Consider the following 11975-nt stretch of genomic DNA (forward strand, 5'->3'; position numbering starts at 1 on the left):
TTGTTACCTGTAGTAATGGCACCTGTTTGACCTTGTTATCAGTATAAAAGACACCTGTCCACAACCTCAAACAGTCACACTCCAAACTCCACTATGGCCAAGACCAAAGAGCTGTTGAAGGACACCAGAAACAAAATTGTAGACCTGCACCAGGCTGGGAAGACTGAATCTGCAATAGGCAAGCAGCTTGGTGTGAAGAAATCAACTGTGGGAGCAATAATTAGAAAATGGAATACATACAAGACCACTGATAATCTCCCTTGATCTGGGGCTCCATGCAAGATCTCACCCCGTGGGGTCAAAATGATCACAAGAACGGTGAGCAAAAATCCCAGAACCACACGGGGGGACCTAGTTAATGACCTGCAGAGAGCTGGGACCAAAGTAACAAAGGCTACCATCAGTAACGCACTACGCTGCCAGGGACTCAAATCCTGCAGTGCCAGACATGTCCCCCTGCTTAAGCCAGTACATGTCCGGGCCCGTCTGAAGTTTGCTAGAGAGCATTTGGATGATCCAGAAGAGGATTGGGAGAATGTCATATGGTCAGATGAAACCAAAGTAGAACATTTTGGTCTAAACTCGTCATGTTTGGAGGAGAGAGAATGCTGAGTTGGATCCAAAGAACACCATACCTACTGTGAAGCATGGGGGTGGAAACATCATGCTTTGGGGCTGTTTTTCTGCAAAGGGACCAGGACGACTGATCCGCGTAAAGGAAAGAATGAATGGGGCCACGTATTGTGAGATTTTGAGTGAACACCTCCTTCCATCAGCAAGGACACTGAAGATGAAACGTGGCTGGGTCTTTCAGCATGACAATGATCCCAAACACACCGCCCGGGCAATGAAGGAGTGGCTTCGTAAGGAGCATTTCAAGGTCCTGGAGTGGCCTAGCCAGTCTCCAGATCTCAACCCCATGGAAAACCTTTGGAGGGAGTTGAAAGTCCTTGTTGCCCAGCGACAGCCCCAAAACATCACTGCTCTAGAGGAGATCTGCATGGAGGAATGGGCCAAAATACCAGCAACAGTGTGTGAAAACCTTGTGAAGACTTACAGAAAACATTTGACCTCTGTCATTGCCAACAAAGGATATATAACAAAGTATTGAGATGAACTTTTGATATTGACCAAATACTTATTTTCCACCATGATTTGGAAATAAATTCTTTAAAAATCAGACAATGTGATTTTCTGGATTTTTCCCCCCATTTTGTCTCTCATAGTCGAGGTATACCTATGATGAAAATTACAGGCCTCTCTCATCTTTTTAAGTGGGAGAACTTGCACAATTGGTGGCTGACTAAATACTTTTTTGCCCCACTGTAACTAGAGAATAATCTAAAAGCCATGGGAGCAAAACATTGTTTTAACTACATATCTATGTGCATAACCATCACGTTTCCTTTCAAGGTTAACACGCTTATATAATACACTTGATTTTGTCTATAAGGCTAAACTAAGGTAGATTTACCTGGGACTGCAGTATACACCTAATGTGGCTTATTTCTGAGTAGAACTTCTAGGATTACAACCATGACTTCCTTATCTTCCCCTTTTTCTCAACCCATTAACCCATTAACTTTGTATATTTTTTAATTTACCCTCATTTATTTTTTATATATGATCAAAAACATCTCAACATACTTTATACTGGTCATTGTGTTCAATTTACATTTCTTCAGCACCCATTAATTCTTAGCTTTCTCCTTGTTTTACCATGCTTCAGAAATACCCCATTCCCACTGTATTCAACTGTTTATCTTGATATATCCACTTCTCACTTCCATAATACAGTGGTACCTCTACTTACGAACGCCCCTACTTACGAAATTTTCAAGATATGACCAGCTCCGGCCCCAAAAATTTACCTCGATGTGCGAACTCCGCCTCGAGGTACGGCCATTTTTCCACCCTGACACATCTGCGGCCATTTTCCGTCCTGACACGTGGTCTGTGGCCATTTTTCCGCCCCTGACGCGCAGTCCACGGGCGCTTTTCTGCCCTTGATGCGCAGTGCACGGGCGCTTTTCTGCCCCGCCATGCGGGTGTTTTGCTGTCGCGTGGCGTGCGGGTGCTTTTCCGCCCCTGACGCGTGGCACGCAGGCACTTTTCTGCCCTGCAGCATGTGGGCGTTTTGCCACGCGGCGCGTGGGCGCTTTGCCGCCCCTGATGCGTGGTCTGCAGATGCCAGAACAGATTAACGGTAATTACATTGAACCTTATGGGAAAATTTGCTTCGGGGTGCGGCCAAATTCGGAGGGCAGAACAGATTAACCGTATTTACATTGAACCTTATGGAAAAATTTACCTCGACTTGCGACCAACTCGACTTGCGATCAGAGTCACGGAACGGATTAAGTTCGTAAGTAGAGGTACCACTGTAAATAGGCAGAAGCTCACTATTACATGTAGCCATTTTTCTTTTGCCAAATATGCATTTCTTGCAACAATCACCACACTACCCACTACATTTCCACCATCATTTGCATATTTCCATTCATTTTCTCATCTTTTATCAATGTTCAACAATGTTCAACCAAGCTGTACCAATTCAGCTATTGCTGTAGTTTTTTTACCATTCATGTATAACCTGGAACCAATTTCTCAATTTTCCATATCAAACACAACTTTGAGTTTTGATACTTCAGTTTCCAGATTCATATTTCTTAGAATCGTAGAATGTAAGTGTTGGAAGGGACTATGGACATAATCCATTGGTTCTCAACGGGGGTGGTACCGCCCCCAGGGGGCGGTGGGAGGATGCTGAGGGGCGGTGAACTTGTTTTGGGCAGTAGGGGGGCGGTGGGCATGTTTTGGGCGGTAGAGGGGCGATGAGCATGTTTTGGCATTCTAACTTAATTTTAAAACTCCCCAAAAAATTTATTAAATCGATTATCTGGTTTACACCATTTGTACCAGCAATAAAACAAACTTACGCGACGGCTGCCCTCACGCACTTCTAAGAATGGTGAGACGAATTTGTATTCTAGATAGGCTGACCCTGAAGAACTTGACACTACGATTCTTCTCCGATCCCAACCAGCACAGCGCATGCGTCAGCTGTTTTCCTGCACGATTAATCGCAGTGCGTGCATCAGCTGTCTTCCCGCGCAATTAATCGCAGTGCGTGCGTTGAGCGTCCTTTCAATATGAATGTTTGATTTGACCCGTGTTTCTTGAGTTACTTTTCGTTCGCTTCATTTTTTTTTCATTAGTCATTTTAATTTTAATAAAAGGAATGCAATTACCTTCCAGGGCAAAAGTATCGAGTTAAATCGAACAAATTTGGTGTGTAAGTCTACTGAAAAAAATTACTTAAAATTTTTGCCTTTTATAATTCAGTAACTTCCCCCCCCTCCCCATACCCTAAATTACAGGATTTTCACAAAGGGTGGCGTTGAAAAATTTTCCACTCCTTGGGGGGACAGCAGCTTCAAAAAGGTTGAGAATCACTGAAATAATCTAATCTGGCCTCTTGCCTACTGCAGGAATACACTACTATATTCATGACAAATGGCTGTCCAAGCCTTTGTTTAAACATCTCCAGTGAAGAATTCACTATCTTCTGGGTAGTCTGATCCACTACTGAACAGCTAACATTAAGAAGTTTTTCCTGATCGCCAACCAAAATCAACCTTGTGCTTAAAACCCATTGTTTCTTGTTTTGTCTTGAGCAACTGAATAATTTTGTTATATACAGTGGTACCTCGGTTCACGAACTTAATTCGTTCCGCGACTCTGGTCGCAACCCCAGTTGGTCGTGACCCGAATCAAATTTTCCCATAAGGTTCAATGTAATTACGGTTAATCCGTTCTGAACCATATGTATTTTTTTAAAAAAACCACAAAAATATGATACAAAGTACAGTATGAAGAGAGAGAACGCTAACCTTGCTCGATGCGACTTCTGGCATGGAGGACAGGAAGGCGGGTGGGGAGGCGGTTATTGCTTGGATAGAGAGTCCCCCTCCCTACAGGAAGCCACGACCACGTGTCACAGGAGGGAAAATGGCCGCGGATCCTGTTCGTCACCTGATCCGGCATTCACAAATGGAAGCAAAATTTTGCGAACGGTGCTGTTCGTGACCTGAATTGGTCGTGAACAGAAGCGTTCATGATCCGAGGTACCACTGTACTTGAAGGCAGCTCTTGCATCTTCCAGCAGTCTTTTCTAAGCTTAGCAGACTCAATCTCTTCAACTCTTCATACATTTTTCATTCCATGACTCCTATCATGGTTGTTCTCTGGACACACTTGTACAAACCTTGTCACATTATACAGTCCCAGGTTTTGTTGCAAACCAAGTTGCCAGTCAACATAGTACCTTCTGTCACTACAGGCATTCCTTATATATTTGTCCATAAATAGAGAAGGGTGCATCATATATCCTTTTACTGTCTGCTCAATGATGAGCCATTTGCTAAGCATTCATTTCTCACAAATGCTTTATTTCTGTCATATACCACTACTTCCAGCAATTAACTTCCCAATCCACATTCACATAAAATGGTCTGTAATTAATGTCTGTTCTCTTCATAACAGAGCTTCTCTAGATCAAGAAACAAACCTCATATTCATTCATTCTCAGTGACCAACTGAAGAGCAAAATTTTCAACAACAGAATTATGCTATATTTGTTTTGTTCATTGCTATCTCTTACACCTTTTCAGTTAGAATTTTGCCACTTTCCCAGTCTTACTTCAACTAATTTCCTATCTTTTTTAAAAATTAATTCTATCTATGCTTCCTTTTGTATAATAGAACAATAGCAGCATTCTTCCAACTGTCTAAGACAGATAGTGTATTCCTGATGACTGCTAAGGTTATATATGAAAAGACTTATTTTTAAACATACACCTTTTCTAAGCAGAGATTCGCCATTCACCACAATAATTCATTTTTGGTTTCTGAACGACCCATTCACTTTTTCTATACTTTCTTGTCTCAAACCCACCCCACCATTCATGTCAATTATGAAATAATTTCCCCCCTTGATAGCATTCATTCAGAATGCTTCGTATTTTTCCTAAAATTCATCTCTGGCTCTTCCAAAATCGCTATCATCATCATGCAACAATCATCAACATAGGATTCCTGCTGTCAAAGTATGAATTGGTGTCATCTAAGTGGGTGTACTTAGATGACACCAATTCATACTTTCAGCTTTCATTCATAATTAAACCTACACTGTAACTTTCCTGTTTGTGTATTCTTCAACTCAAGAAGTATCAGACCACTTTATTCAAATCTATTACATCCTTCTCTTTTCTATTAATTTCACAGATACATAAACATATTTTTATTTCATTACATTCACCATGATGTTCCTTATCTTTTATATTTTCCTCTTACGTTCCAAGTCAAATTTCTGCTGGATGTAAACAATCATTGCCTTCTCTGAGAAGGAAAAGGTTATGGACATCTACTAAAAGTTAAAGCAAGCATGCCAGACCATCATAAATTATGATGACTTCATTAGAATAAGCCTTTGTTGGTGTATGCCAATAGAGACCTGTTGATCATATGATACTCCCATTCCTTTCATTTGTTACGATGGCCAGGTCACCTTTGAAGATCTGAGCTGAAGGTCTTTTACAAAGCTAAAACACTTTGCTATGGACATTGGCCTTTTGACATATGACTGGTTGCCATTTCACATTAGTAGCCTAGTGTCAATATGTAATGCAGATTTTCCTTGAATGATAATGCATTGCCATACATCTATCACTATGGATTTTTTTTTTTAAAAAAAGCTAATTGCTCAAACTCATTCTGTATTGTCCTTAGGACATATAAATGACAGTATAAGTGGTGACTGCTAAGCCATCACCAACTCAGTAAAGGATGAGCAGCTAGGAGATACTACTCTAATCTTCAGGGAAATCATGATGGCTGGTATAAGATTAATGCTTGTGAAACTATTGGAGGCAGTATGAATAAATTTTCAATTCTATACTTTTGGCTGCAAAAGTATCTGAAAACTATGGTCCCTGTCGACACTTCCAGAACCAGGAAAATTCTGTGACTATTATTTGATCGCTACAAAAGAAAGTCCTTTTGTAACCACAATTTTCTTTTGTAATAAGCTTAACATAATTGCATATAGAAAGCTCTTGTTTAGCTATTAACAGCTACTTGTCAAAGATTTCTACTGCTGTTATTTGTACTTGTTTAGCTCCTTATCTTCAGTAAACACATATTATGCCCAAACTGATTTATTACTTTCAGGGCTCTACTAGTGCTTCCAATATATTTTAACAGATACTATACAGCAATATGTGACTTGATCTTCATCTAAAAATTGGGAAATGGGTATCTGATTATAACATGCTAGTAATAAATGACATTGTAGCAGATATATAATAATCCTTTTCCTGCTAATGCCACAGGAATCTATGGCCTCTGCTTACTTGGCATATTATAATCAAGGGCTGTACTGTTGAGCTAGTAAAAGAAGTGCTGCTATGGTTCACTGTGGCAAGTTCACTGGCAAGTTCTGGGTATCTCTACACATGTAGTTTGTAAAAACAATTTGTGGATAATCTGGAATCTCGATATACCCAACAATTATTCTGTGTTTTTAAAAAGAGAATAATTTTTCAGAACAAAAAGAAAAGTTATTCTCTTGTTTTCTCTTTTGTTTCTGTTTGCAAGAACAAAAAAATATATAAGTAACCAGATAGTAAAGCTGTATGGAGCTTTGAGGGGGCGCTTCACTTGACCAAGGTTTCAATTAAAGCACCCCTTCGAAGCAGAGCGCCTGACTGAAGTGCCGCATCAGATTAAAATAGCCATGCTGCTATTGAAGAGACAGATCAGACTTGCTTCAACATTTTGATCTGAAATGGAACAACTTGCTTTTTGATGCAGTGCTCTTTGCCTCAGGATAATTTGTTTCATTAGCACAAGCCTGGCTGATCTCCCATGTGTAATCTCTTCACTGTGTTATTTTCTTGTGCGCCTATATTCTTCCTCAATGCTTTCCAGAGAGGAAATTATGTATAAGTATGATCTCTGTTAAATGGAGCAGCTTTGTCTACACTAAATGCAAGCATCTGTTTAGAGTGTAATAATAGCTTGCCTGTAAATGACTGAAGGGTTGGAGTCAATAGATCCACAATGTTCAGAGCACATTTGTCACCTCCAGTGCTCCTCAGCTACTCCCATACACGAGCAGTAGTAAGAGGTGGAATCAGCAAAAAACAGGCAGACGTACTTTATGGGAGTGAATCTGTAGTAGCCAATCATTACTTCAACATTACAACATATTGAAACACAGCATTGTACTTTCCGCACTCTTTTGGATAAGGTAGTAAAAGTCCTTATCCAAAAGAAATGATAGTTGCTGCCATTACATTTGAATACACCTGTGAATTAGTTGTTCCATTAAAAAACAGCTTAATAGGCTTGTGTTTGCTGCATTATTATTATTATTATTATTATTATTATTATTATTATTATTATTATTTTGCAGTAATTTGGATTCAACAAAAGGGCATATTTCTTCACATATGATTGCTCTCCCTTTGATCATCCTGTTCTGTAGAAATCTCCTGATTTTAAGAGCAACTGTCCAGGGAAAGGAAATCAGTTTTGCATAAACAGAGTTCTGTTTACACACCTTTAATTTTGAGCCAATAATCTTATTAACATTCATCATAAACTCTCTGGACAGTTAGCAGCCTCTAAAACAATTTTAAATTATTCTAAAAATAAAACTGCCATCAAAATAAAACTGAATGCTGGTAAACCGTCATAACAGCTGCAGCAGCTGAATAATGCATTTAGGGTTCTCCCAAATAGCTAGGTTTCTAGCACCACCACAATATTAGCAGATAAACTCTCCTAGGAAGGCATTTTGAAACTTAATTTTAGTTAATTCAAGTACAGTTAAGGCAGTGTAGTGTTATGTTCAAAGATAAGTATGACCTGCAGCAAAATATAACTAAGCAGAGAATCCCAATCAACTGTAACTTCTTGAGTACTACATTCCCCTCCCACATGACTTCCAGGTTTTTGCCTCTCAGCAGTCAGTTGGCATTTATTGAGCATAAACATTTTTCACTGAATGGCTTTGATGGCTTCCCCATTTTAGCATTTTAGCATTTTGCCTTTCCTTTTCTGTACTATTTTGATGCATAAGTATTGGCAAGTCACCTCAAAAGAGGTGACTGAGAAGAAACTGAGAAGAAGCAACTGTGTTCCAGGCAGGCCTAATTTCTAAACTTCAAGAGTACAAAGTCAGTACATCTGAAACCCAGTCTCTGCTGACTCCAGGATCACTACATAATAGCATATTCCACATAGCCCACCCTTATGCAAAATCCTCATGTTGATTGGTTCTCTTATTTCTGGAAAATCTTTTTGTTCTGTTTTTGTTGTGTAGGTCTAACACATCAGAATTAGTCATCTGTAAATAAAAATGGGTCAGATTATTCTGGTTTCCAAGATTATTAAAACTAATTACTATGCAAAAACAAGAGCTTCAGAGTTTCTTTAATTATATAAGTTGTATATTACTCAAAATGCACACCTTGGAATGCACATTTTTCATTATGGCAACAACTTTATTTGGCAGGCCAGAAAAATGCCTGGGATATTAAACCAAGCCACTTCTGATTAGTGCAGTCTTTTTAGATTATTAACATGTCAAACTGTCAACAATAATCAAGAGATAATAAGCTAATAAATCTTTCTTGGTATTTATTGCTTCTGTCTTAAGCAGGTTGATTGCATATTTATAGTGCATCTTTGATTTCTATGTCATCCTCCTAGAATATATTATATCATAATATCTTAATTCCATCAGTGTTGTGATTATAAAAGGGTGTAGTTTAATTTGTGATGTAATTTATCTCTCAGTGATTTCCTTATAAAATGATTAACAATTTAAAAATCCACTTAGTTTGTTTCTTTCGAGGCAAAATCATGAAACTAGAAGTGATTTTTTTAAAAAAAAAAGCACTTTAAAATATGCACAACCAGTTAAATACTCACCAGTAGGTTTTTAAAATCATGATAGCAAGTTATTTGTCTTGTCAAAGAACAACATTATTGTGAGCCATTGTTAAAAAATCATTCAGCTTCATCTTCGTATGTCAGCGACACTATCTTTTATCTGTAAAGATTTGTCTTCTTTTCAAATAAGAATGGAAAAGTAAGTGTAGAATCGGAAGTGGAAGATAAGCAAGGAATAAATAGGAATGCTGAGTACCAAAATAATGAAGCTCTGTGCCGTAATCTACCTGTGCCGTATCAGGTAGAACTTCAGAGTTGTGGCGAGTATCTAGTTTGTTCTAGCAGTTACTCAGTGACAGGGTATTATATAAACAAGGAGATTTTCCCATCTTTTCTCCTATCATGCCACTGCCAGCAAATGCCTTATTTATCTGGATCTGAAAATTATACATTAGAATAGTCTGTCTAACTTGGTGTTTTCCAGGTGTGTTAAACTTTCACTGACACTGCTGAGCTGAGGAGATTGTGGAAGTTTGTTCAATGCATCTAGCAAATAACAGGCTCTCAATCTTTTGGAAAAAGCAGATATAATCAATGAAGATGCCTATTTATAATTTTCAGAGTCTTTATTTCTCCTGAAAGAAAGACATTTATTTTCTGTCACTGCTCTATGGCTTTATGTTTTTTTTAAAAATGTGATGAAATCTCATTTTTGGCTGGTGATTCTTTTTATTTCAATGACCCTAATACTAATATTTTGTTTGTATGGTGGGGTTGAGCTGATCTGTTACTATTTTTCATATTGATGGGGTAGACATATATATTCCCCATCCCTCAGAATCTTATTTTAGCCCCTAGTGACTTTAATTAGAACATCTGTCTCTATATAAGAGGACACTGAGGGTGAGGATGATATAAGTAACAATAATTACCATAAATGGTCTGTCCTGCCACCTTTTCCTTCTCCTAGAGGTCCTAAAGTAATTGTTGCATCAAACATCTGTGTGAATATGTAATTTTCTTCCAAAATTAGTTCAGTGATAACAGCACCTACTTATGAAAGCAAGTATGAACATTTGGATTGATAATTAATCTATGAATGTCATTAAGGTGCATGTCCTATATCATAGGCCATTTCTGCTTTACAGTTGAAGAAAAGCATAAGCGAAGTTTCACACGTCAGTGAGAATATGCATGTTTTTTATCATACTGTATGAAACTGCTCTAAATGTTTTCTAGCTTGAATTCCATGACAGGTTTAAAACAATACAAACGCGATATAATGCATAAAAATAAAAATATGGCTCTGATCATTTCCTTTCCTCAAAATGAAAAAGAAAAGGAATTCTATTGATACTTCTCTTAGTTAAGATGATAGTGCAAAACCAATACTGTGCTAAGTGGTTTGTGTACATATGTGTGTGTTTGCGGGGTGTGTGTGTGGGAGAATAACCCTTTTCACCAAAGATTTTATTTGCTGAAAAAAAAATGCTCCATTTAGCAATTGTCAGGCAAAACCATCCATTCATACTAAGTGAAAGAAATGTGCTCTCATTTAGAACTTGCTTTTCATCTTTGTATCTTAGCTAAGGCTGGCTAAAAAAGCAGGATTATGTTATGTTGGAAACATAATTATTGTTTAAATAGAATCTATACATTCAGCATGAAGAATTAGGCGCTCATATAGTGCCAAATTAGTCTGTGTTGGGCAAGGACATAAATGAGCCAGGACAGTGTAGTGTTTAAGTGTTGGCCTGGCACTGGGGTGTTTAAGTTCCACCCTCAGCCACAGGAGCTCTAGTGGGTGACTTTGGAGAAGTCACTCCCTCTCAGCTTAACCTACCTCACAGGGTTGTTGTTGGGGAGAGAAATGGAATGCTATATATGATACCCTATGATCTAGAATAAAATGCAGGATAAAATCTAACAGATAATTGACATGAAATGAACAGGGGCAAGTTCTATTTGGTTCTTCCTCCTACAAATATATCATATTGCTATGTTTGCACTGAAAAAGTTTTTATTTTTTAGTGCAGCCCTAAATGTGTAATGAGGACAACTGTTAAAAGAGCTAGTTGATACATATGTTATTCTAACTTAAGAATTTTAAGAGCTGGGGAACATATTCTAGATACGGATGTCATCCCTCAAGTAGATCCCTAGGGAGTAAACAGTGGCAAAATATACCTAGGCATTAATGATATAAAGGAGGCATACCAGAATAATCTGACTTTTCCAGTCAACAGCGTTGTATTTCACACACACACTGCAAAGAACTCTGTTGAAAGTATGCATTTATGGAGAAGCAGGTTGAGACTGAATGCTCAACTCTGCCTTGGATGGAGGCTGAGCTGGGAGAAAGAAGGGGACGAATCTTTTCCAAGAGAAGTCTGTGTTCATGTTCAAGCAACCTACAAAATTTACGAATCATTCACAAGCAAGCACAGGCTTAAAGATTATTATACCACCCTGGTTCACTTTATTACCAGCAAACAACGCTTTAGATAGCTTGCTTGCTCTCCCTCACAACTCACAAAATCACATTAGAACTTCAGCTAGAAGCTAAATCTCTCTTCATAAAATTGGAAGACTAACGGGGGTAGTAGGTATTATGGTTTCCTGACTACCATTTCTATAATAAATAAAACATTATGAGGGTATGACCTGTGAGAAAGAAATCTTACCAGGATCGTTTCTGAGCTGGGAATAAAGTCCGCAGGCATTTGCTTCAGAGGTGAGGTTTATTTCTGAGAGTGCAACAAAGAGTCAGCCCTCGGAGGCAGCCACACTGAGTCTGCTCTGGAAGCCCTTTATACAGAGCAGTGTTGTCCAAACTTGGCCACTTTAAGATGAGTGGACTTCAACTCCCAGAATTCCCCAGCCAGCATGGCTGGCTGGGGAATTCTGGGAGTTGAAGTCCACTCATCTTAAAGTGGCCAAGTTTGGACAACACTGATATGGAGAAACCTTGTTTTGTTCCTCGAAAGTGAGCAAAAACGCCCTCTTGAGGAATT

The 11975-nt window shown here is 38.6% G+C and overlaps 1 protein-coding gene across 1 annotated transcript in view; it reads right to left on the reverse strand.

Moving 5' to 3' along the window:
* The window catches only part of TMA16 (translation machinery associated 16 homolog), a 120119-nt gene extending 108382 nt beyond the window's left edge, over nucleotides 1-11737 (reverse strand). The window contains exon 1 of the mRNA XM_088132700.1: nucleotides 11646-11737. The gene's annotated coding sequence lies outside the window, so the exon portion shown is untranslated. The remainder of the gene's footprint in view (nucleotides 1-11645) is intronic.
* Between the last annotated feature and the right edge of the window lie 238 nt (nucleotides 11738-11975).

The sequence above is a fragment of the Python bivittatus genome, unplaced genomic scaffold (assembly GCF_059951505.1).
Source record: "Python bivittatus isolate LINGU-HERP-01145 unplaced genomic scaffold, Pbiv_v1 ctg000070_np1212, whole genome shotgun sequence".
NCBI lineage: Eukaryota > Metazoa > Chordata > Lepidosauria > Squamata > Pythonidae > Python > Python bivittatus.